At 38.9% G+C, this 23057-nt stretch overlaps 1 long non-coding RNA gene across 5 annotated transcripts in view; it reads right to left on the reverse strand.

The window, feature by feature from the left end:
- Window positions 1-23057, reverse strand: part of LOC309627245 — a 200907-nt gene that overhangs the window by 94704 nt on the left and 83146 nt on the right. For 3 of the 5 annotated variants that reach the window (XR_014243621.1, XR_014243622.1, XR_014243623.1), the window contains exon 1: window positions 12-18997. The exons of the other annotated variants lie outside the window; for them this stretch is intronic. This is a non-coding gene — a long non-coding RNA (uncharacterized lncRNA). Of the gene's footprint in view, window positions 1-11; window positions 18998-23057 lie in introns of those variants that run through there. 5 annotated transcript variants of the gene reach the window in all.

Below are 23057 nucleotides of genomic sequence, written 5' to 3' on the forward strand. Positions count from 1 at the left end.
CCAGCTTTTACCTAAAATACATGAGTCAATATGAACGTTCTCGTAAGGCTGAGTATGCAAAGGTACAAATGGCTTTGATTTTTTCTTTGAAATGAGGCTTTCGTTTTTTCGATTTTGCAAAAGATGACAGCAACGAGCTTGAATCTGGGAAGGGCAGCTCACACTAGAACAAAGGAGACCTTGTGTCTAGTCACTGTTGAACACGCACTCGCTGATGGAATCTGTACATGCAAGTGAGGAGAACTGAGGTCATTTTTAGCATAGAAAGGCTCCAGATCATTTTTCTTAGGAAATGCAGGAAACTGAAGTGAAAATAAACTCCATTATGCAGACCAGGCATAAATTTAACTACTCCTTAAACACAGTCCATGATTTCCCACCCTTTTCTGCCTGTGCCTGGAAGGTCCTCTAGCTGGATTGTCTCCACTTCTCTAAATCCACACCATACCCAGGCTGCATGGTGATTTCACTTCCAATCTCAGTGTTTTCTCACTCCTGTCAACCCCCTATAGCCCCTACTGTCTTTTATAATTACCTTCTATAAATGGGTAGTTTTGTGAACCCCTGTTAGATATACCTATGCATCACTTACCCACATACTCCTGACTCGAGGGACCACTATCGCTCTTCTGTACCCCCCATGGTTTCTGGGCACATGGTGAGTAGGTAATCAATACATACGTTGAAGGATTAAATGTATTAATGAATAACTTCTGCATCTATGGGCAAGAAGACTATTACTATATGAGGAATGATAATATGGGTTCAAAACACTTTGAGAAAAAAAAATGGAAACAGACTAATTGTTCATATAATAGTATGAGATTAGATTGTTATCATGAAAACAATGCTTACAACACAGCAGTGAGTGAAGAAAAAAAGATGTAAAAAAAAAACATAAAGAAGAGAAGAAAAGATTTCACAGTCATGTTTAAGATTATTGGATTCAGAGTAGTATTTTTCTCTATGTTTCAAAATGTTGATAATGAGACTTATATTACTTTTATAATGAAAAATAAGAAGAAACAGGCTTTGAGTTTCTATGCCAGAGGAATATTAGTGGAATTCTGTTGTAACGTGAATCTGAGGTCCACATAATTGCCATTTTTTAGAAGAAATCATTTTATAGCAAATGTTGCTTTTTGGTAGTTCACAGACTAATAGTGGATAACCCCTTCTATGAGTTTCATCATGGGATTTCCTTTAATAAATTCCATTTCAGGGAGAACAGTGCTATAGTAACATGTTTGTGTCTCACTATCAAAGAAAATTTCATAAGCAAACTGAACCAATTTGTTTCCTAGTGTATGTTTATCACCATTAAGAACTCCAAGAGTGAAAAAAAAAAATGGTAATTATCTTAGAGGTCTCTAAATGCTTTCATGTTTTAAGCCACGGGCTGAATTAGGTCCTGAAAGATCCAATCTAGTAAAAGCAACAATGCCTACTAGTAACCTGAGGAAAAGCCCCAGAACATTTTGTCCTCCAGCAAGTGACTGACCTAGATCTGGATGACAAGCCACTAGACAGTGTTTCCAGGGATGGAGGGCATGTCTGCTCCCAACCCAGCTTTAAAGCTGTATGTGTGTGTGCATGCATGAGTGTTTTTTTAAGAGAGTATACTATTCCCCAGACAGAAAAAGAAGGTGGGATATTTTATCACTTTGTTTCAGAAAGACCTAGATACTTCAAAACACTCGCCTAAAGGAATGTATCTAAAATAACACATTCTACTTCCATATTTCTATAGATCAAAATACAGGTACATACAAATCATTCCAAACTCCTGTACTTGCCTCATTTCTGTTACTGCATAAGTCACACCAAAAAATGCCGAATAATCAATATAAAATTCCAATGTAATTTTTCCCACAGCTCTTTGCTCTGTGACACAGTCCCATGCAATTAGATATATTCACAACTATGCTGTGGGGTTCCTGAAAACGTTTTTAACTCCCTTATTTAAAGAACAGCCTTTCCCATACCCTTCCCCTTTCTCCTACTTTCTCCTGCCTAGGATGCAGATGTGAGAGTCAGAGTCACAGCAGCCATATTGCAACTATGAGGGAATAGCCAAGAGAAGTGCAGAAATCTTGGATCTAACATTGTTAAGGTGCTGAAATAAAACAAGAAGCAATCTACCTTCAGTTTCTTATTGTTTATTTAAGTCAATGTGGTTGGATTTTTCTGTAGGTAACAGCATTCTTATCTCTTATAACCCATTGGTGGCCAACTTTCATTACTGTGGTTTTTTTCTTCATTTGTTTTTCTCTTTGTCAGATTCTCTCTCTTATTCTTAGACTCACATGTGAAAGTATGCCCATTTTGCAGACATATCTATGATATATATTCTACTAAAAAAATATAAATATAAATTAGTGTTTACCAGTGTATGTGCCTCAGAACATATGTTTGATGATATACTCCACCAAAAAAAAAAAGAAGAAGATGGAGGCAGAGAATAGGGAAATTTTGTGACCAAATATGTTTGGAAAACATTAGATAGTCTATTTTTCTAGAGCTTTGCAATACACGTAAAACTACTGCAGACTTTGAAAAGAAGAATAAGTGTAATAGCGAAATTGGGATGACATTCAGATATTTCCCAATCATACTGACCATTGAATTGATTTTTCAAGCAATCCCTTTATTTACTGACCACCTCTCAGAATTAGAGTTCTGAGGACCATATGTGGGAAACACGTACTACATTCACCCATAATATTTAATAATTTTAATATTAATATTTTAAATATTTTAATAATTATTGTTTTATATTTTCTTATTTGCAAAAGACAGATACATTCTGACAAATTTTAGAGAAACTCCCAGGGAATTCAAATCAACAGATATGTCGACACATACCAAAGAAAGGCAAGAAGGCAAGTAGTAGCGAAATTTGTGATTACTTCCAGCTGGTTACAAATCCCCCATTTTCTTTGGCTAGAAGATTCAACCCCTGATACTGGCAGCCATGGTAACCCACATGTGCATTTCTGGATGGGGACAACTCTTTCCAGACTAAATGCTTGAGACATGACACCTTGGTTAGTCTTTGCCGCTGCTCTCTGTAAGGACATTGCTGTGATTCTGTAAAACAAACAATTCTTGCTAATCTATGACATACTTGGATTGTCATGTGTTCTTAAGATCCTTCCTTACCTTTAATGCAGAACTTGCTTTCCCTTTGGGGATAGTTTATTCTCTCAGCAGAGGCATTTGATGTATCTCTGAGGCATCGTAGGTTGTAATACTCACCACCCCCAGCATCCCTTTCCAAATGACTTACTCTGTACCACGAGCCCAGCTGTAGCTATCAGGGTGTGTGTGTGTTTTTCTTTCCTTTTGCTCTCTTCACATTGTCTCAAATTTTGAGCCAGAATAATTTAAGCACTAGGGTCTTGTCGGGTTTTGCAACCATGAACAGCCTCGCAAAGTCTAGGCGTTTTGCCAGAAATCTAAACTTTGTTGAACTATGTGAAAAGGTTAAACATTTCACAGAGTTTGGGTTTCCCCACCCCCCTACTGCCCTCCCAGACTCTGCCTTGTTCTTAAATGTCCGTTTTATCAAGAGATGGAATAACTAATAATGTGCTGGATAGAATATTTTCAACCATCACGCTGTAACCATAGTAGTGCTAAAAACCCCAAACAAATGTTAATCACATGTCTCTCCATAATCAAAAAGAGCTGAGGACAAAGGGTCAATGTAGTCTGTTTTAAGATGAAATGCCAGAAGCTTTCCATAAAATATATCTTTTTTAAATGAAGCTCTTATTCCCTGTTTGTAATAATTTCTTTGTTAACAAAAAAGCCCTCCCCAAATTTTCCCCAACGAATTAAAATAAATCACAACCTCCCCAGTCTGGAGGAAAATATAAAATACTGTTTCCTAGAGCCCTCGTTCTGGAAGCTTCCTCGTGGTTATTTCTGGGAACGCTGGATGCCTGTTTACTCTCGAGGAGGATACTTCTAAGGTTCTCAAGCTCACACAACACAGACATTGAAGGGAAAGGAAGTAAAAAAAAACCTAGGAATCATCCTTGATTCACTCAGTTCCCCACACCCCATCTGAGCATAAGCTGTCTGTATCTCTCCTAAAAGGTTTCCCAAATTTGCTTACTCTGTCCATCCCCACCACCACCATCCCAGTCTCAGCTGCCACCCTCTCACCTGGACTCCCACGATGGCCTCCTAACTGGCCTCCCTTTTTCCTCCCTGCCTCCATTCTCCCCAGAGCTGCCAGGCCATCCGAACTCCAGAGCCTTAGAATAAAAACACAATCTTCTTATTCTGCTTCATAAAGCTCTTCTGAAAACCCTTCTTCATCTTAAACCACCTCCTCCTTTCCTATCAAACTCTGGCCACTCGGGTGCCTTCTTTCTCTCCCGCAAACACCCCAAGTTTATACCTGTCTTAGGGCCTGGGTCGGGCAGGCTATCCCCTCATCTCTGCATGGCTGGCTCGTCCCTGCCATTAGCTCTCTGCTTAAGTGTGGTGTCTCTAGAACAGCCTTCCCTAATCACACAGTCTAAAAACCCTTCTCCCCAAACCCTCACTTATTCTCACTCAGATTCCCTTTTTAAGACTCTACACAGCACTTTCCCTAACTGATCTTTTCTCTAGCTCCCCATTCATCACCTGTCTTCTGATTCCCTCCCACTGGATATAAAGAGGAAATTACTGGTGTACAACTGTATCTTCAGCCCCTCTAATAATGCTTGGGACATAGGAAGAACAAAATAAATAGGTATGGAATGAATACCTGAGCAAGACAAGAACTGAAAACTGGGTGATTATTCCAACTTTTGTAGCCCAGCCATGGGAAAATGTAACAAGACCCAGATAGCAGGTACTTTGGGATAAGAGTGTGTCAGAGGTTGGACATCCTGATGAATGTCTTGGGGTAGGCCATTAGCCTTTACAAACTAAACCAGAGAAAATACAGTTACTGACATAAACAGAGAGAGCTATATTTGGCTTCACTCGCGGGGAAATGAACTTTTCCAGGAGGCTATTTGTGTCTTTGACATGTTTGGTATAGTTTAAGCTACTACTTTGCAAGGCAATTTCCTGAGAAAAATGTCCTTAAGCAGAGAATAAATAATTTTTCCTTAACGTATTAAGGTAAATTACTGCAGATTATCTCCTGGATAGTGATGACTTTGTAAGAAGTTTATAAATACTGTTAAGTAAAGTAGCAGTAATTCAGCAAACAGCCAACTTAGATGACTCATATACATAGGTTGAAAATTATATCTGCCAACAAAGATCAGAGCCAAAGTTGGTCACTGGAAAAGTGCTTAACCAAACTTTGGCTTCTAAAGTGGGTTTCATGTGGAGCCAGGATTAACAAGGGAAAGCATGACCAGAATGGAATGTGAGGTTGAGTGCTGCAGAGAAGATGTCCCCGGGGCTGTGACCTGCTTTTGGTCAGCAGCCCTGGGAGCTGGGTTTGTTTCAATCTTATATAATTTTGCTCTCATGACCAGTCAACGGGATAGGAAGAAAATGGGAAAAGAGCCTGGGTGAGCAAACACACCGAAATATGTTTCTGAAGATAAGGGAAAAGGTAAAGATCATGGTACGGTCATTCTGGGAGAATGCAGATAATGGCCAATTTACTGATAAGGGGAAAGGCAGGGAAGTCGACTGTTCCCAATTTCATAAATAATAAAGTTTACAGGAGGCACCGTTTTCCTGAGATTCATGCTTCCACATGGGCAAAGTGAAACCTGAATGTGATAATATTAGTTATTATCACAGCAGAGAGCTTCTCATAAAAATGTTATATAACCATTGACCATGCAATAGAATTGTGTGAAAATATGAGGTGTTAGTCACGATAAGCATCTAGATATTCCCAAAATCTCACAGGAGAAAGTATATGATAAGGAAAAGGATTGCAATTCCTTTTGAAGAACAACCTGAAAAGAAGAATTATAGACTTGGATCAAAGAAGCCATTGCTCTCTTTCATCTATTTATTTGACAAGTATTTATTGGGTGATACTTTGTGCCAAGTACTACATCAGGCACTGTGGACATAAAGATAAATAAGTTACAAATCTGAAAATACATTTCAGGAAAATGTGGACTATAGTAACCCGAATAAAGTAGGCAGTGATAGTAGCAGTGATGTCAGGTCAAGGGAAGGACTGGTTGATAAAACAGGAGAAATAGGAGCAGTTAAGGCCTTGAGTTCTTTCTGGAATGATTGATTAAATACTTCTTTTTCTTTCCACTTATCCCTCCATCACAGTTCAGTGAATGCTGCTAAAGTAAAACTTATTTTATCCCTTTTTTGAACAGGTATTCTAATCCCTAAAGATAAGGAAAGAAACTTCTAGAGAGGTCTTTAAAATAGTATCAATGTCTTCTCCTAAAATTCTCCATCCTCATCATCTCTACAACATCCACCCACCCCGCCAAAGTGAGATGGTTTCTGTTAATTATAATTATTGCATTAAATAAGAAGATCCTGCTCACCAACTTTGATGCATTTTAGCTGCATTTGAATCATTCAATTTCCCGAATTTTTTTAACTTTAAAATTTCTTTGCCAGCATAATATAATTTTTTAAATTATATTTGATTGGATCCATTCATTCATTCAACAAATGTTTACCACTTTGTGCATCCACTTTGTGCCAGCTACTGAACTAGGCGATAGGAAGAGAAAGACAAGCAAGCACAACTGATCCCGCCCTGAGGCATTGACATCCTAGTGAACACGAGTAAACAGCGAATTCCAAGAGTGCGCCAAGGACCAAGATAGAAGATAAGTACCAGGAACCATGAGGGCACATTATCAGACAGTCTTGGGGTGTCAGGAAAATTTTACAGGGGAAACAACATCAAACTGAAACATAAAGGATGACAAGAATTTATCCAAGTAGAGAACAGAGGGAAGAATGTCCTAATCAGAACTAGACATATTTTCAAAATTCCAGAGATGAGAGATATGTTCCAGAAATTACAAGTATGTAGCTATGTATATTGGGGTGGGGGGGGAATGGGAGTGGAAGTGGGATGGAGGGGTGGGAGATGTGGATTGCACTCAAGTTTTCAAGGAGGTAAGCATGAGAGAAGTTGTAAAGGGTCTCATAAGCCATATTAAAGGTTTTGAATTTCATCCTGAAGGCAATGGGAGCCTTTGGAAGTTTTTAAGCAGGGGAGCCATGAAAATAGATTTCTATTTTAAACAGTAACACTGACTACAGACTGAAAAACAGATTTGAGGAAAACATGGATTATGGTAGCTCATATAGAAGTTGAAGGTGGTCAGAGCAATGGTGTCATAAGCCAAAGGAGGGACTGTTTATCAGGAAGGGAGAAAATTGAGCACGTTAAATATTGATGTTAACAAATCCATATGAAAGATTGAAGACATAAAGAGAGGGGACAATCAGTAAAGTAGTCCTTGAGGACATAAGATGTATTGTGATCCAGAGTGTAGACTGAGGAAGCAGCCTTGGTGGAGACACATCTCCCATTGGAACAGGAGGAAAGAGGAAATGGTGGACTTGGATAAAGATCAAGTTTTAAATTCAGTGTCAGGAACTGAGGGAATTCTCTTGCTTTTCTTTTCTCTGAGATCTTCTAGCAAGATTTGCTGCTAAGAGTGACATTAGGGTAAGAAGTTTGAGAAAAGTAAGGAATCTGAAATAGCCACACTGGAAAATAGCACAGGGTGATGCCGAGTACACACAGAAGAGTCTCTGGGTAATGCTGAACGTTTGGTTGAAATCAAAGCCATACCTTTTTTGTGGCATGAATCTGGCCAGTTGTGTGAATTCTCTAGAGAGCAGACATTTGGAATGACTTAGCTTTAAGGTGGGTATGGAGGAAGGACAAAAGGGCAAATGAATCTGAGGACATTGACCCAAAGGGTAAAGCATGGAATGAAAGCTGGAAAGAAATGAAATCGGGATGGGGAAGACAGATGGAGAAAATAAAAGGGGCAAGAAACGACCTCTATGAAGTAGGAGGTCAAGTGTAATGGGGGTCATTATGTATGAGATACTGAAGGAAGGGAGGTTGATGTGGAACAGTTGCATAATGAATTTAAATATTCAGAGGTGGAGACAAGTTCCAGGTGATGACAAGATCCAGTTGCATACAGGGGAGTGAGCAGCTGAAGAGACCTGGAAGAGAAGGTCATGGGAAATAAGATTGTTAAGGAATTGGGAGGCAAGGTGTTGGTGGTCATCTACAGAGACATGCAGGAGTGGCCGAACCCAGGGAAGACAAGTAGCTGCTAACATCTTGAGTAAGCAAGGGTATGGTCACGTTGGCAAGTAAGTTCAATGAATAGAGATAAAGATGATACAGTCAGATAGCCTGAGCCCCAAAGGGGCAGTGGTTCTTATGTGAGAGTGGATGAGTACAGTAAGTCTCCTACGTACGAACCTTCAAGTTGCAAACTTTCAAAGATGCAAACGTGTGTTCGCATGTCCAATCACATAAGTTAGTTCATGTGTCTGTCATACACTGTCACATGAGTGCATCCCCTACAAGTGGTTATGCAGCTTACCCTCCATCTCCTATTGCTGATGATCCTTCAGCTCTACCTTCTCCCACCTCCTCTCCCTCCTCCAGTCAGTAACTCTTCTTGCCTGTTCACTCAGTGCCAGCCCCTGTATGCCAGCTGTTGTACTGTACTACTGTACTTTTCAAGGAACTGTACTGTAAGATTAAAAATGTTTATTTTTTGTGTTTCTTTGTTTTTTATGTATTATTTGTGTGAAAAGCATTATAAACCTATTACAGTGTAGTACTATGTAGCCAATTGTGTTAGTTGGGTACCTAGGCTAACTTTGTTGGACTTACAAACACGCTCTCGGAATGGAACTCATTCGTATGTAGGGGACTTACTGTAGTAGTTTGAAAGAAGCAAAACAAAGTCATGCTCAGCCTGAGGAGCAGATAAATGAGGTGTGGACAAATCACCTGACTCTACTTGAGAGAGATTTGGGGATAGCGATTTCCTTAGGAGCAGCCAGGTATCTGAGCCAGGAGGTGGACAGAACCAACAGAGACGGGTGGAGGATGGAATGATGCTGGTTAACTACCGAGGAGAGTTCCACGAGTCACAGGTGAAAATCTGAGATGGTGGGGAATCATTCAAGGTTGGCTCGTGGAAGAAGAATACCTGAGAAAAGAAATAACTGGAGGGTCTTAAGTCTTACATGCTGATCAAGGACGTTAGAGATGTGAGGCATGGTGCATTCAGCTGCCCTCAGGGTTTCGAAAGAATGAATCACACTTTTCCCCTTGGAGTTGTAGGCACTTTAGGCTGCTTAGAAGGATTTAGTTACAGACTGGATTCAGTTTTGCTCACTAGGGAGCCCAGCTGAAGAACTCATTCTTTTCATTGTATTCACTGTCAGATAGACAGTGTTAGAAATTTGATGTGCGTGTCTCTGTATTCAAGGTTTCTCTCTATAGTTTTATTTTATTAGATTTTATTTAAATAGATTTAATAAGTTAAACCCCTTATTAATGTTTCACATTTGTGGAAATATATTTATTCTTTTCATTTAACAACATTCACTATTTAGACAAAGGATTATTTGATCTCCAAGCCTCACCTGTTAGGAAGGGCAGGAGTCACTGGGGCTACAGCTGTCAGTCAAAGCCTGGACTTTTGACCAAGTGCTAGTCTCCAAAGGATAGAGGAACTCTCTCTTCTTAGGACATTCTTCTCTAAGTGTCTCCAAGAGCCAAGACTGCAGAGAGGCTGGTTCCTCAGCTCCTTGTGGGGAGGCTGCCAAGGCAAATGGTAGTTCCTAGAAGTACCACCAGATAGCTGCAACCTCTGCTGGCTGGGGGACTCTAATCACACTTCGATTTAAAAAACAATTAATATATTTTTTAAATGATCACAAACTTACAGAAAAGTTGGATGTTCAGTGCAGAACATTTTATTTTTCTTACCCATTTGAGAGTAAGTTGCTGAACAGATGCCCTATCACCCATGGATTCTTTATTGTGTGTTACCTACAAACAAGAACATTTTCCTGTGTAACCACAATACATCCATCACATCAAGAAATGAACAGTGATACTTAACCGTGATACTACCATTTTAATTCTCAGGCTCCCTTTACATTTTACACATTTTCCCCACAATATCCTTTATAACAGAAAAATTCAGTCCAGAATCACAGGTTTAGTTGTGCTGTCCCCAGCCTCCTTCAGTCTGGAACAGATTCTCAGTTTTCCCTGACTGCCCTGACACTTTAGAAAATTACAAACCAACTACTTTGTAATATGTCCCTCACTTTGACTTCATTGGATGTTTCCTCTTGATTAGATTCAGATTGTGAATTCTGGCCAGAATATTTCAGAAGTGAAAACATGTTCTTCTCACTTAATTCCATCAGATGGCAAGTGATTTCTATTTGTGCATTACTATGTTTACTTTTATCTTTTGGGTTAAGTGGTGTCTGCAAAGCTTCTCTACTGTAAAGTTCCTCCTTTCCCTTTAGAAATTAATAATTATTTTGTAGGGAGATACTTTAAGAGTATATGAATATCCTGATGCTCTTCAAATTTTCAATTTAGTCATGGATTTATTTATATCTAAGTGGATTTCCAATTTTATTCAATGGGTTTTAATCGACTGTCATTATTTTTATGCTCAAGTTGTCCCAGATTTGGACAGAAGGAGCCCATTCATGGTGGCTTCTGTTTCCTTTTGACATGTCCCCAACATCCTTCTAGAACTTCCTTGCTTTCTGGCACAACATGTCCTGTCTTGTATTTTCCCTGTTTCACCGTTGGAATTATCCACTTCTTCAAAGAGCCCTGGTTCCTTTGATTGGAAAATAGTATTTAAAAGCCAAGATCTGAGTGCTGGATGTGCTCATTGCTGTTGCGCTGTCACTGCCCCAAGCCTCTTTTGTTGGAAAGAGCCAGGAAATATATGTCAGTGGATGCATATCCAAATCACTTCCATACCCATCCATTTACACCTTTAATTATTTCTATATCTATTTATCTACCTAACCATTGGTCATCTGTCTGTTTTTCTACCTATCATCCATCTATTTATATATCTACCCATCATCTATCTACCTATCTACCTATCCATCTACTATCTATCTATCACAGACCCTGCATTCACTTGAATACTTGCAAGTGCAGTCCAACATAAGAGGGTTTATTCTTATTTCCTCCCTTTTTGGATTTCTAACTCCCTTCTCCTAAAGTGAGAAAGCTGTCTCCACTTATTGTTAATATGCTTACTTAATTGGTCAATCCCACTGACAGGTCTTCCCCTGTGTGGCTGTCTGCTCTATCTGTCACAGCTCTGATTCCATATTCTGTCCTCCACGTGGACAGCTTCTCACCTTACCTGGGCTCTGACACTTCCTATCTCCCCTTTTCAGGGAAATCCTCCTCATCTTACTGGAGCTCTAATACCCCTCACTATGTCCCCCATCTCCCCTCTACTTGGTCTCCAGCACCCCACCCGAGGTCATTCTCAGCATGGACGCCCTCCTGTCCCTGCTTGAGCTCTGCCACCAGCACCAGGCGATCACTCCTTGAAGATGCTCTTCTTATCCTGCTTAGGCTCAAACTCCCTGCCCTAGGACACCCCTTACCCTGCTCAAGTTCTGACACCCAATGCCAGCTTCCCATTTCCTCTGCATAGATGCCCTCCTTACTCAGATGGGGCTCTGGTTCTCCACCCAAGCTTCCCCTCCTCTTTGCAGGGATACCCTTCCTGCCCTGCTAGGGCTCTGACACCAATGTCCTAGTGTGGACCACCTTCACCCTGCTTGCACTCTCAGCCCCTGCCACCCCTCTCTGACACACACATACCTAGGATGTCTGCTTTGCTCCATCTAATGGACTTAGGACAGAATTTTCCAGGAGAGGAAGAGAACAGCTCTGAAATGCTTTGAACATGGACGCTGAAGGCCTTCAAGATGTCTTCAGAATTGTTATTTATCATTTTTTAATCTTAATCATTATAACTAATTATTATCACTGTTATCATACTAATGATAATTAGTTATTATTGTTATGTTACTAATTTATCTGAGATGAATAAAATTTAGTGAGTTATTGGTATTTCATAAAATATAAAACTAACCTTTTCAATTTCAAAAATAGCCTTTCAATTTTGAGGAAAGATTTATTTTATCTGATTATCCATCTCCCATGAGCAGATGGAGTGGTCCACCCATAGCATCTTTGTCATTGAAAAGCTTTTGAGGATGGCAGGTCTATAGCAATTGCTTCATAATTAATAAAAAAAAAATGAAAAATTCTAATAGTTCTTCATAATCACCATAGTTTTAAGGAAAGTCTGGCTTTAGTCATGATAGAACGAGCTCTTTGGACTACAGTTACTGCCTAGCAAATGCCATTTTTTTCAATTCTCTTAATTTTTTATGCACATTATTGGGTGTTGATGTAAACTAAGAATATTGATGGCATTTTTATCATTTTTAATGAGATCAGAAAATCAATTTACAAAATGTTAACTTTGTAAAGAACTCATTCTTTTCATTGTATTCACTGTCAGATAGACAGTGTTAGAAATTTGATGTGCGTGTGTCTGTACTCAAGTTTTCTCTCTATAGTTTTATTTTATTTAAATAGATTTAATAAGTTAAACCCCTTATTAATGTTTCACATTTGTGGAAATATATTTATTCTTTTCATTTAACAACATTCACTATTTAGCCACAGATGTACTACCAATTCTCTGTTTTACTTTTTCATTTCAATAGCATGAATGTGTTTCAATAATAACCAGTTAAAAAGTGAAACTGTTGATAATGATTATTCATTTTTGTGTAGCTCAAAAAAAGAATGAGCCAGATATTATTGATTTTATTTTTTCCCCTTGAAGGTTTTTATTTTTTGTAAAATATATGTGTAGTCATTTCTTAAAACTAGCACATTTCACCCTATTTCTGCATGAAGTTCGATTTAAAATAAGCTAGTTTGAAATTCAACAGTGGCCAAACCAGAATGTCATTTTCCTCCTGGAAGGGAGAGAGTAATTTCTCTTCCCTGATATAAATGGAAAGAAATTCATTATTTTTCTCTGATATTAATTTACATACATTTTATAGTCTTTTCCTTTTCCTGAGATCACTAAAACTGCAGTAATTTTAGCAGTATATTTTACTTGTATTTATTTTTCAGAAGTCCATTATTTAAAAAAATATATATGACAATACACCAATCTTAAAGATTTTGCAATATAATGTACAATACAGATTTCAATAAAGGCTACAATACTATGTTATATAATTTGTTAGTTTTACTAATCACAAGTTCACCTTTAAACAATGGATTTGATTGTGTGAAAGATGCTGACAATGAGTGTTGATCAATTTCCAAACTTGTTGGAAATTCTCCCAATCCTTTTTTCTATTTTACCTTTATTTTCTGTTTATCCTGAAACAACACACATTTTTTCTATTAATATATGAGATTCAGGAGTAATTTTTTCTTTTCTGCTTGCATTACAAAATGACAATGAATGCGTGCCCCTCCTAGAGTGTGGTTTATGATTTAATAATGCCACAGCTCCTGGTCCTGTCAGTATTCTTCTCTCTGTAAGCATATTTCCAGGCCACAATCTCAGGCACACCTCGTGTCATGTGGAGATCAGGAATAAACAGCAAATCTCATAAGCGGTCTGCTTTTTAGCACCACATCAAGAGAAATGTAAATTTTTACCACATAGTTTTTCATTCCACTGAAGCTTTTCCTTTGGCTAACTCATAAAAATTTAAATTTTTCACTTAGAGTGCTTTAATACTTTTACCAATCTAATCACTGAATATGTATTTGTTTTCAGTGAATTACCTTGAGATTCTGCCTTTCATTTAAAGACAAAATGTACCTTTTCACATTCTAAAGTATAATGTAATTAAATTATGCATATAGTTTTTATTATAAAAGGCTTATGGAGCCAGTGATAGTCTATGAAAAGGAATAACTTAAAACAAATGCTATCCGATTTTTAAGTCTGGAAAATGTTTTGTAATATTTGGTATAAAGCAGAAGAAACACAATATTTGACCAAAATAATATCTATTATATATCCTCTTACTTCTCCTGAAACTTTGTTCCCTAAACGCAAATGAATAAATTTCCCCTGGGGAAAAATGTCCCTCATCTACAATCAAATTCTTGATTAGATTGACACGTGGAGTTTGATGCGATGGATTAGACGTTTTCCCCCAATGTTACTTTAAGTTGCTTGAAGCTTTCAGAGGAAGCTGGAACTAATTTTTTTAATTTCCATAATACACGTGTCCAGCCGGTTGAACTGCTGACTTAACTCCATCTTTCAAAGATAGACTAAAGCTCAGTGCAAATGCGGAAAGGTCGGGTTATGCTAATGAGAACCATTTGGTCAGTTGCTTGATACTTACTGGACATGATAATCATATTGCCACACAGGCAGTCAACTCCACTGAATGGTATGGCTTTTAAATCCATAGGTATGCAAGAAAATTTCTCAGCTCACTGTACCTTCAAGCTGTTTTCAGCCCCGAGGTATGTTAAACCAAAGATGTGTGACTCGGAGGCAGTCCTGGGAAGGACAAAGGGAAAGGGAAAGCTCTGGTCCTCAGCGGTGACCCTGCTTATGGGACAGTGAAACAGTGTGTATAAGAAAGCAGCCAGCCTGTGAAGATTTAGTCATAAGATTGAGATGAAAAGATGAAAGTGGGGAGAGGAAAGGAGTTATAAAAAGTCAGGAAGGGAATAAATTTCAATAGTGAACACACATGATATGACAGAGGAGAAAAATGGTATTTACCAGGTGTCAAAAGTTCCACCTGTGGGGACAAAGTGAGGGTGGGTGGGAAATGGGGTCAAGGAACATCTTTTTACTTATACTGAGAATAGCCACAGTGACACTACTAATGAGAAAATTAACTTCATTGGTCTTTGGTATTATCTTACAGTTTAAATTAAAATTGAAAAAGTAGCTCCCTTGCTGCGATCTTTTGAAAGTCAGACCTCAACACAAGGGTCTGTCTTAAAAAAAGAAAAAAAAAAAAAGAAAAAAACCTACAACAAATAATTAAACTAATAGTTCTGGCCAAACCTTCATATTAATTTTATAATTTCCACGGGTCTATAGTCATGGACCCACAGCTAGAGGATCCCAAAACTCACTGCCTTATCGGCTGTTCTCAGGACCCTCCTAATAAACTATGCCATTTAGAATGAATTAACCTTCTCCTTAGGCCCCGCTTGTGAACTCCATATATATACACACACACACACACACACACACACACACACACACATATATATGTGAATATATATGTTATATGTATGTATGTATATATGTAGGTTAAGAATATCTCTTGTGCAATTACATTCTAATGCTATTTACATTCTAATGTTAATTATATTCGTACGCTGTTTATATATGTTATATGTGTACAGCTAATAATCAAAAATAAGATCTAAGTAGTAAATGCTGCCATACACTCTCCTGGTGCAACCAAATAGTAGCACAAAGAGGAAGCTGGGCATTCTAATAATAGCAAAAATTGTGAGATACAGAGAAGGTTGTTGTTCCAGACTGAGAGGAACATATACAGAGGTTGGCAGGAAGCACTCAGTAAGGAGATACATTTATAGACTGTGCAGTGAGGAAGAGAGATTTTCTTATTTAGCAAATATTTTCTGTCTCTAGATGGTTTCTGCCAGCCTTTTGCAAAGGATGTTTCAAGAAACAATGGTTCCAACGATGCTCTGGTTACAAAAAAAAAAAAGTTTCATGTTTAAATGAGTGTGAGAATGTGACATATTAAACTCCAATCTTGGAGATTCATAATATATGTGAACAAAATCAAGGTTATGTAATGTTATACAGTTTTTGAAAACCCATTTAAAATAGCCTCATGTGGGCTTCCTATAATAGCCCAACTGTTCTGCAATATACAATTTTTTTTAAATGGATACATTTTTCCATTCATCTGCTTATCCATTCCAATACAGTAAAATCGTTTATTAGCCATTACTTTTCTTCTTCAAAATAGTTTAGCTCTTCCTCATCTGTTTAGTTTTGCAAATTAATATTAGAATTTTTTCAAATTAAAGCAACTCTGAATTTTTAATTAGAATTCATTAACACTTTAAATTAATAGGGAAGAACCGGTATGTTTATTTGAATAAATCTACTGTTTAAGAACAGATCACATCTTCATTTGTTGGAGTCACTATTTATGGAAAGGAAAATTACTCAGTAAATGTTTAAAGTTTTCTTTATATGGGATTTATCATATTTTGTTGCTATTGCTAATATTGTTAGTGAGATCTTTACTTTCAGCTAATAGAATATTTAGGTATTTAGCGAATACTCTATTTTTTTCTCTACATTTACTGTATACCAGCCAGATATCTTGAACTATTGGAATTTTTTTTAGATGACTTCCTTTGGTTTTCTGGACTAATTTATATTATCTTAAAATAATAATAATTTTGTACTTTTATTATTTTTATGGATAAACTTCCTGTTTCTGCTTTGTATCTTGTATTGGTTTGAAATGTAAATGTTAAGGGTAATGACACACTTAACCCATTTTTGATGTTAAAAGATATGCCTGTAGTTTTTCACTATTAAATAAAATGTTGGCAATTGCTTTGAGGTGAGGCCTAATTATCTTGTTAAGGAATTATTCTTCAAGTGCGAGATCACAGACAATTTTATACAGAATTAGAGGTTTCATTTTCTCACGGGCTTTCAAAATCTTTCTCAGTAATCATACGGTTTATCACTACTAACCTTTATGAAATAATTATATTAATTATGTTAATAGATATCCTAATAAATAAACTACCCTTACATTCCTGGCTAACATGAGTTAATTATGTTGGATTTCTTCTTAAATATACCAAGGAGTATGATTTACTATTATTTAAGATTCTTTGTATATCATTCCTAACAATTGTTCTGAGATTTTTTTTTTTTTTGGCTGGGAGGGAGGGGGAGAGGAGGAGAATCTTTTCCAGGTGTTTGTAGCAAAGATATTGTCTATCATTTTATATGCTCCAGAACAATTTATTATTTTAATATACAGTAGAAGAAATATGAGGTCCTTAAAGATTGCTACAAGTTACTACAAAAACATGTAACCTAGAAACCTATAAGAAATATAATTATTGATCTGTTAAGATTTCTTTTAAAAATTGATGTTTAAAATTTCTTTCTGTGTGTCAATTTTGGTAAAATTTAGCTCCCCATTAAAACAGATTTGTCTGTTTTCTTGCATTTATCAAAAAGAAGAAAGCAAAGCAGGTATTGTTGAAAAAAGAGGAGTTGGATTCAAGTAAATTTGGGAAGCATTAGACTGAATGAAGTTTAATAGGTTTGCTTATTGCAGAACTCAGAACTCTCTATCTAAGAGCCCTTTGAATCTCTCAATGAGAGAGGCATACAGAAAGCAGACAGTGATTCCCAAACTTATTCACTATGGAACCATTTTTTCCTGAGTGTCTTCCAGATGGAATACACTTTGAGGAATGCCAATTTACATCACAGCCATCATAGAGAAACAAATAGATAGGCAGGTAGGTACATACATACATACAGGAAATTATAGAGCAATTTTTAAAATATTGCTGTAATTTGCCTATGAGTTTTATCAATATTTTTAAATTAATCATAATTTGTCTGCATTTAAACATTTTTTTATAGTTTAAGAAAGCATGATACTTCCCTGACGGACTTTCCCTGTCCTCTGTGGTTGTGAGTTATGTGATGGTCACCTCTGGTCAGTCAACAGATCTTCTTGAGGGTTCAATAAAATCAGAGTTATTTCCCCTTTGACCTTGTACCCTGGTCTATATTTTCCCTTAGGCATTACTTGGATGTTTTCTTTTTAGAAAGGGTTAGAAGTGCTGTTGACTTCCATTCAGGAAAGAAATGCTGACTAAAGACTAAATTAAACCACAGCATATCAGAGTTGAGGATTCTTAAAAAAAAAAAACATGACCTAAATGAGGGAAAACATAGACAAGCATTTCTTATACAAAACAACACTATCCATGGTGTACAGAACCATTGTTAGCTAAGGACTTTAGAATGCTTAACCAATGATACACTGAAGGTAACAGCTGATTATCATTTTTGGAAGACTGGGACTGGACCCACCAGCAGACACAACACAGACTCACACAGATACTCATACAGATACTCATACACACCCCTGAACTTTATGTAGGCAAAGCAAGTGAAAGACACATAAGAGGGGAAAAGATAAACTTTACCTCTTTCCATGAAATCCTGCCATTTGCAACATGGAAGGACCTTGAAGATATTATTCAAAGTGAGATAAGTCACAAGGAGAAAGACAAATACGGTAAGACTTCACTCCTATGTGCAAAACCCCAAAAACGAAATGAACACACAAAATAAAGCAAAAACAAGCTCATAGATACAGAGAACAGATTAGTGGTTACCAGAGAGGAAGGGGATACGGGGGCGGGTGAAAGTGGTGAAGGGGGTCAACTGTATGGTGACAGATGGTAACTAGACTTTTGGTGGTGATCACTCTGTAGTGTATACAGATGTCAAATTACAATGCTGTACACCTGAAACTCATAAACACACACACACACACACAAACAGTGAACCCTAATGCCAACTATGGACTTTAGTTAATAATAATGTATCAATATTGGCTTATCAGGTATGACAAATATAGCACACTAAAGCAAGATGTAAATAATAGGAGAAACTATATGCAAGGGAAGACAGAGTATAAGGAAACTCTCTGTACTTCCTGCCTGATTTTTCTGTAAACCTAAAACTGCTCTAAAAATTGTCTATTGGGACTTCCTTGGCAGTCCAGTGGTTAAGAATCGGCCTTCCAATGCAGGGGATGGGGGTTCGATCCCTGGTCGGGGAACTAAGATCCCACATGCCGTGGGGCAACTAAGCCCGCGTGCTGCAATGAAAGATTCTGCATGCCGCAACGAAGACCCAACGCGGCCAAATAAATAAATAAATAAATATTTTTTAAAAAAATAAAAATTGGGCTTCCCTGGTGGCACAGTGGTTGAGAATCTACCTGCCAATTCAGGGGACACGGGTTCAAGCCCTGGTCTGGGAAGATCCCACATGCCGCGGAGCAACTAGGCCCGTGAGCCACAATTACTGAGCCTGCGCGTCTGGAGCCTGTGCTCCGCAACAAGAGAAGCCACGATAGTGAGAGGCCCGCGTTCCGCGATGAAGAGTGGCCCCCACTTGCCCCAACTAGAGAGAGCCCTCGCACAGAAACGAAGACCCAGCACAGCCATAAATAAATAAATAAATAAAGCCAAAGTTTAAAAAAAAAAAAGACGTAACACTCAAGATTTCAGCTTTAAAACAAATAAATAAATTTAAAAAAATAAAAATAAAATAAAAATTGTCTATCAATTAAAAAAAAAAAAACTTTACTTCTTTCTAATTTTTCCCAGACCCATGCCATATAAGATCCACCTAAATGCTGAGTCATGAATGCAGCTTATTTAATCTGCTCACATGCCATTGTGTGTCACCAGCTAGGAACCGTCATTTGCTCAATGTGTTCCAGTGGCTTTCCAGCAGCACAGACTCTTTAGACCTCATTAGACCCAATCAGCTGGGCCATGCAGGGCCCTGAATGAGGAGCTTCTTAGCACTCAGAGGAGAGAGTAGCAACCAACATGTAAATATCCTCATGTAGTTTTGTCACTTAACAAGAAAAGTGGGCCCTAAATTTGTGTCATTCTTAGTGTGCTCACCGAGCCCACGTTTCTGAAATAACAACTGCAGAGTAAACACTAAAACCAAAACAGGCAAAAACTCACTCACTGGAGAGTTTGCTGTGATCCATAGATTCAAAGCAAGAACTGTCTTTGGCATCTGATTGAAGACTCATCCAGGCCACAGGCCCAGGTCTTGGATGTGCTCTTTGTGGCCCTGGATTCTCCAGCCATTCTAGAACTTGGCCATTCAGACAGAAGAACGGAGGCCGTAGCAGTACATCGGGTGCTGAGAGGGGAAAGGCCTTCGAGACCAGGAGCTTTGTCTTTTGCTGCGGCAAACACGGTCCTCCTTATCCCTGACCCCACTTTCAAACCACCCGGAATAGCCTCTTGGTCTGGGGACATCTAGTCCTGACACTGCCCTTGGCAAAAACAAAACAAGAAAACATCCACAGTTTTCATTTTTCTGGTTTCGGCCAAGGCGGTTTCCTATGACCTCTCTATACCATGAAATGTGATGGGTGCATTGTCTAGGCGCCCTTAACCTGCAGAACCATGCTGGCAGGAGTAGCGATTCCAGCCTGTTCAAATGGTTTGCTCTTGAAAGAGCAAGACGTCCAGGAAGCAGTCACCATGCCCTTCTGGTAGGGAAAGGGCCAGTACCTGTGGGCAGCCAGAGGTATCCCCTGGGCTACAATGATTTACCTTAAAAATGACTGCAGGTTACTAGGGGGGAAACTGGGGAGGAGGGCGATAAATTGGGAGATTGAGGTTGACATATACACACTATTATATAAAAAAATAGATAACTAATAAGTACCTACTCTATAGCACAGGGAACTCTTCTCAGTACTCTGTAACGACCTATATGGGAAAGGAATTGAAAACGAGTGGATATATGTATATGTATAACTGATTCCCTTTACTGTACACCTGAAACTAACCCAACATTGTAAATCAACTAGACTCCAATAAAATTTTGTTTAAAACTGACTGTGGAACAGAAACACCTGTGTGCTGTATTTTAAGGGACAGAGTGTTTACATTTGAATAGGCAAATAGCAAAATGAAGCAGTCTCTGTGGAAATCACTCACACACCTCCACCGATAGAGTCTGGAATCCTGTTTCTGTCCACATTCCCTGGAACAGAACACAGCGCAGCCATCTGACAACAGCAAAGAGAAGTCGCCTCATCTATTGGGGTTCCCTGTCACTTTTGACAACTGGGGCACTTGCCTCTATCTATTTACCCTGACTCTCTCCTTCCCGGGCGCTCTAAATACAATCCTTCTCCACTGGACCACAGACTCTCCAGCTTTTCAGAGCTGGCTCGAAGCCACTGGAGCATCCATCAGGTTCTGAAGACAGCTCCAAGCAGCCAAAAGGAGGGGCTCACCTAAAACACTAATGGAGGAGAAGAAGTCACTGCAGGTTGAGGGAGTAACCAGGTGGGAGGAAAGCCCATTTCAGCACAGCTCGGAAACTGGAACCAGCGAGGTGACATGATTCATCAGGTTGAACCCTTGACCTCTGATCCTTTGTGGCTCCTCTCTGCTCTGGCACTTTTCACTGCTTCCATTTATTTCAAGGAACCAAGGGTACCTATTGTAGGTACCAGACCCCATGCTAACTGTGTGTCGTGGGGAGGGGGACAAGGTGAGAAAGACGGAGCTCTGTAAACTGTCAGCTCAATGAAAGCTTTACCTCCTTGGTAACTGGAGCAGTTCCTGAACGGCATTATAACCCCAGCACCTAGAGCAGCTCCTGAACAGTATCAAATCCCCAGTATCTGGAACCGTATAAGGCACACAGTAGGCATCAAATAAGTATTTGCTGAATCAATGAAATAACCATAGTTACTGCTCACAGTCGCTCACTTGGAGCAGCTCGAGACCAGGAGATGCAGACGTTAGTTAGCAAACAGACCCAGGGCTCTGCTCCGCTCTATTGCGGATCAGGGGCAAGATTTACATCAAAGAGGAGAAGCTACATTGCTAGCATCGCCTTTGTCTCATCCATCACGTGAAACTCCATAAACTGAACCCTATAAATCGAGTCCCATCTCTTCCTAATCCCCGTGTCCCTTTGTTTCTCCGAGGGCCACTGCGAGCTGCAGCCTCGGGGCCCCAGAACTCTGCACGGTGGCCAGCAGGCTGGAGGCTGCTCCTGGCTGCTCCCGAGGCAGGTATGCAGCCCGGTCAGCGGGGAGTCGGGTCTCCCCGGGCCTGTCACTCAGGAAGAGTGATCCAGGCTCACTGACAGCCTCCGGACCCAAGGGGATAAACCTGTCCTCGCCTCTGATCCTACACCAGATCAGAGGGAGCCTCTCCTGCCATCCCTAAATCTCCTTTGCCCACGTGTTCCTGCCGTGGCTGTTGTTTCCTCTTGCTTATTCACACAGGACTGATTGGGTGGGGATGGGAGTTTGGATGTGGATTCAGCTAGGGAAATGCCAAGCAGGAAGGAGAAGACAAGGAAACCATTTTCCAGAAGTGCAATTAATTTCCAGCAAAAATATAAAAAATTACTGATAGTGATTTTTTTTTAAGTTCAGTCAATTGAAAAGATTGGAACTAGAAGAAGCTTTGAGTAAAGAAGAAATTCCTTCTGTAAATCAATTCCTGGCTGCTCAAAATACCCAGGATAGATTACAGTATGAAAGAAATGATGTTGACTGTATATTGTCAAAATATGCATATATATGCATATATTTCTGATTTGTTTTAAATAAATTATACACTAGTAAAATTCACTAATAGCATAGAATATCTTCCAATTATCTCAACTGATTTAAACTAAGCTGTTCTACCTGTCTGGTTGTGGGTGTTTTAAGGCATGGCCATGGGCAGATTACTATTCTACGTGCAGATCTTATAACTTTAAATTGCATTGTGCTGTAAGAGACGGGCTTTACAGCCAGGTGACTTGGGTTCAGGGTCTCACTCAGCCATTTACTATGTCATCTTGGGCAACTTTCCTGTATTTTTTTTCATCTATAAAATTGTGGATCATCATAATAATACAATGGCCCTTTCTTATTCACAGGGGCCGTTCAAGACCCCCAGAGGACCCCTGAAACCATGGATAGTATAGAACCCTCTATATACTATGTTTTTTCCTAAATTGATGGGTGGGTAGTGTAATCAGCATGGATACACTGGACAATGGGATGATTTCCACCCGGGGCGGAATGAAGAGTGACAGCATGGGATTCCATCACGCTACTCAGAATGACATGCAGTTTAAAACTTATGAATTGTTTATTTCTGGAATTTTCTGTTTAATATTTTTGGTCCTGGGTTGACCACAGATAACTGAAACTGCGGA

The sequence above is a fragment of the Balaenoptera borealis genome, assembly GCF_965194805.1.
Source record: "Balaenoptera borealis genome assembly, chromosome: 4".
NCBI lineage: Eukaryota > Metazoa > Chordata > Mammalia > Artiodactyla > Balaenopteridae > Balaenoptera > Balaenoptera borealis.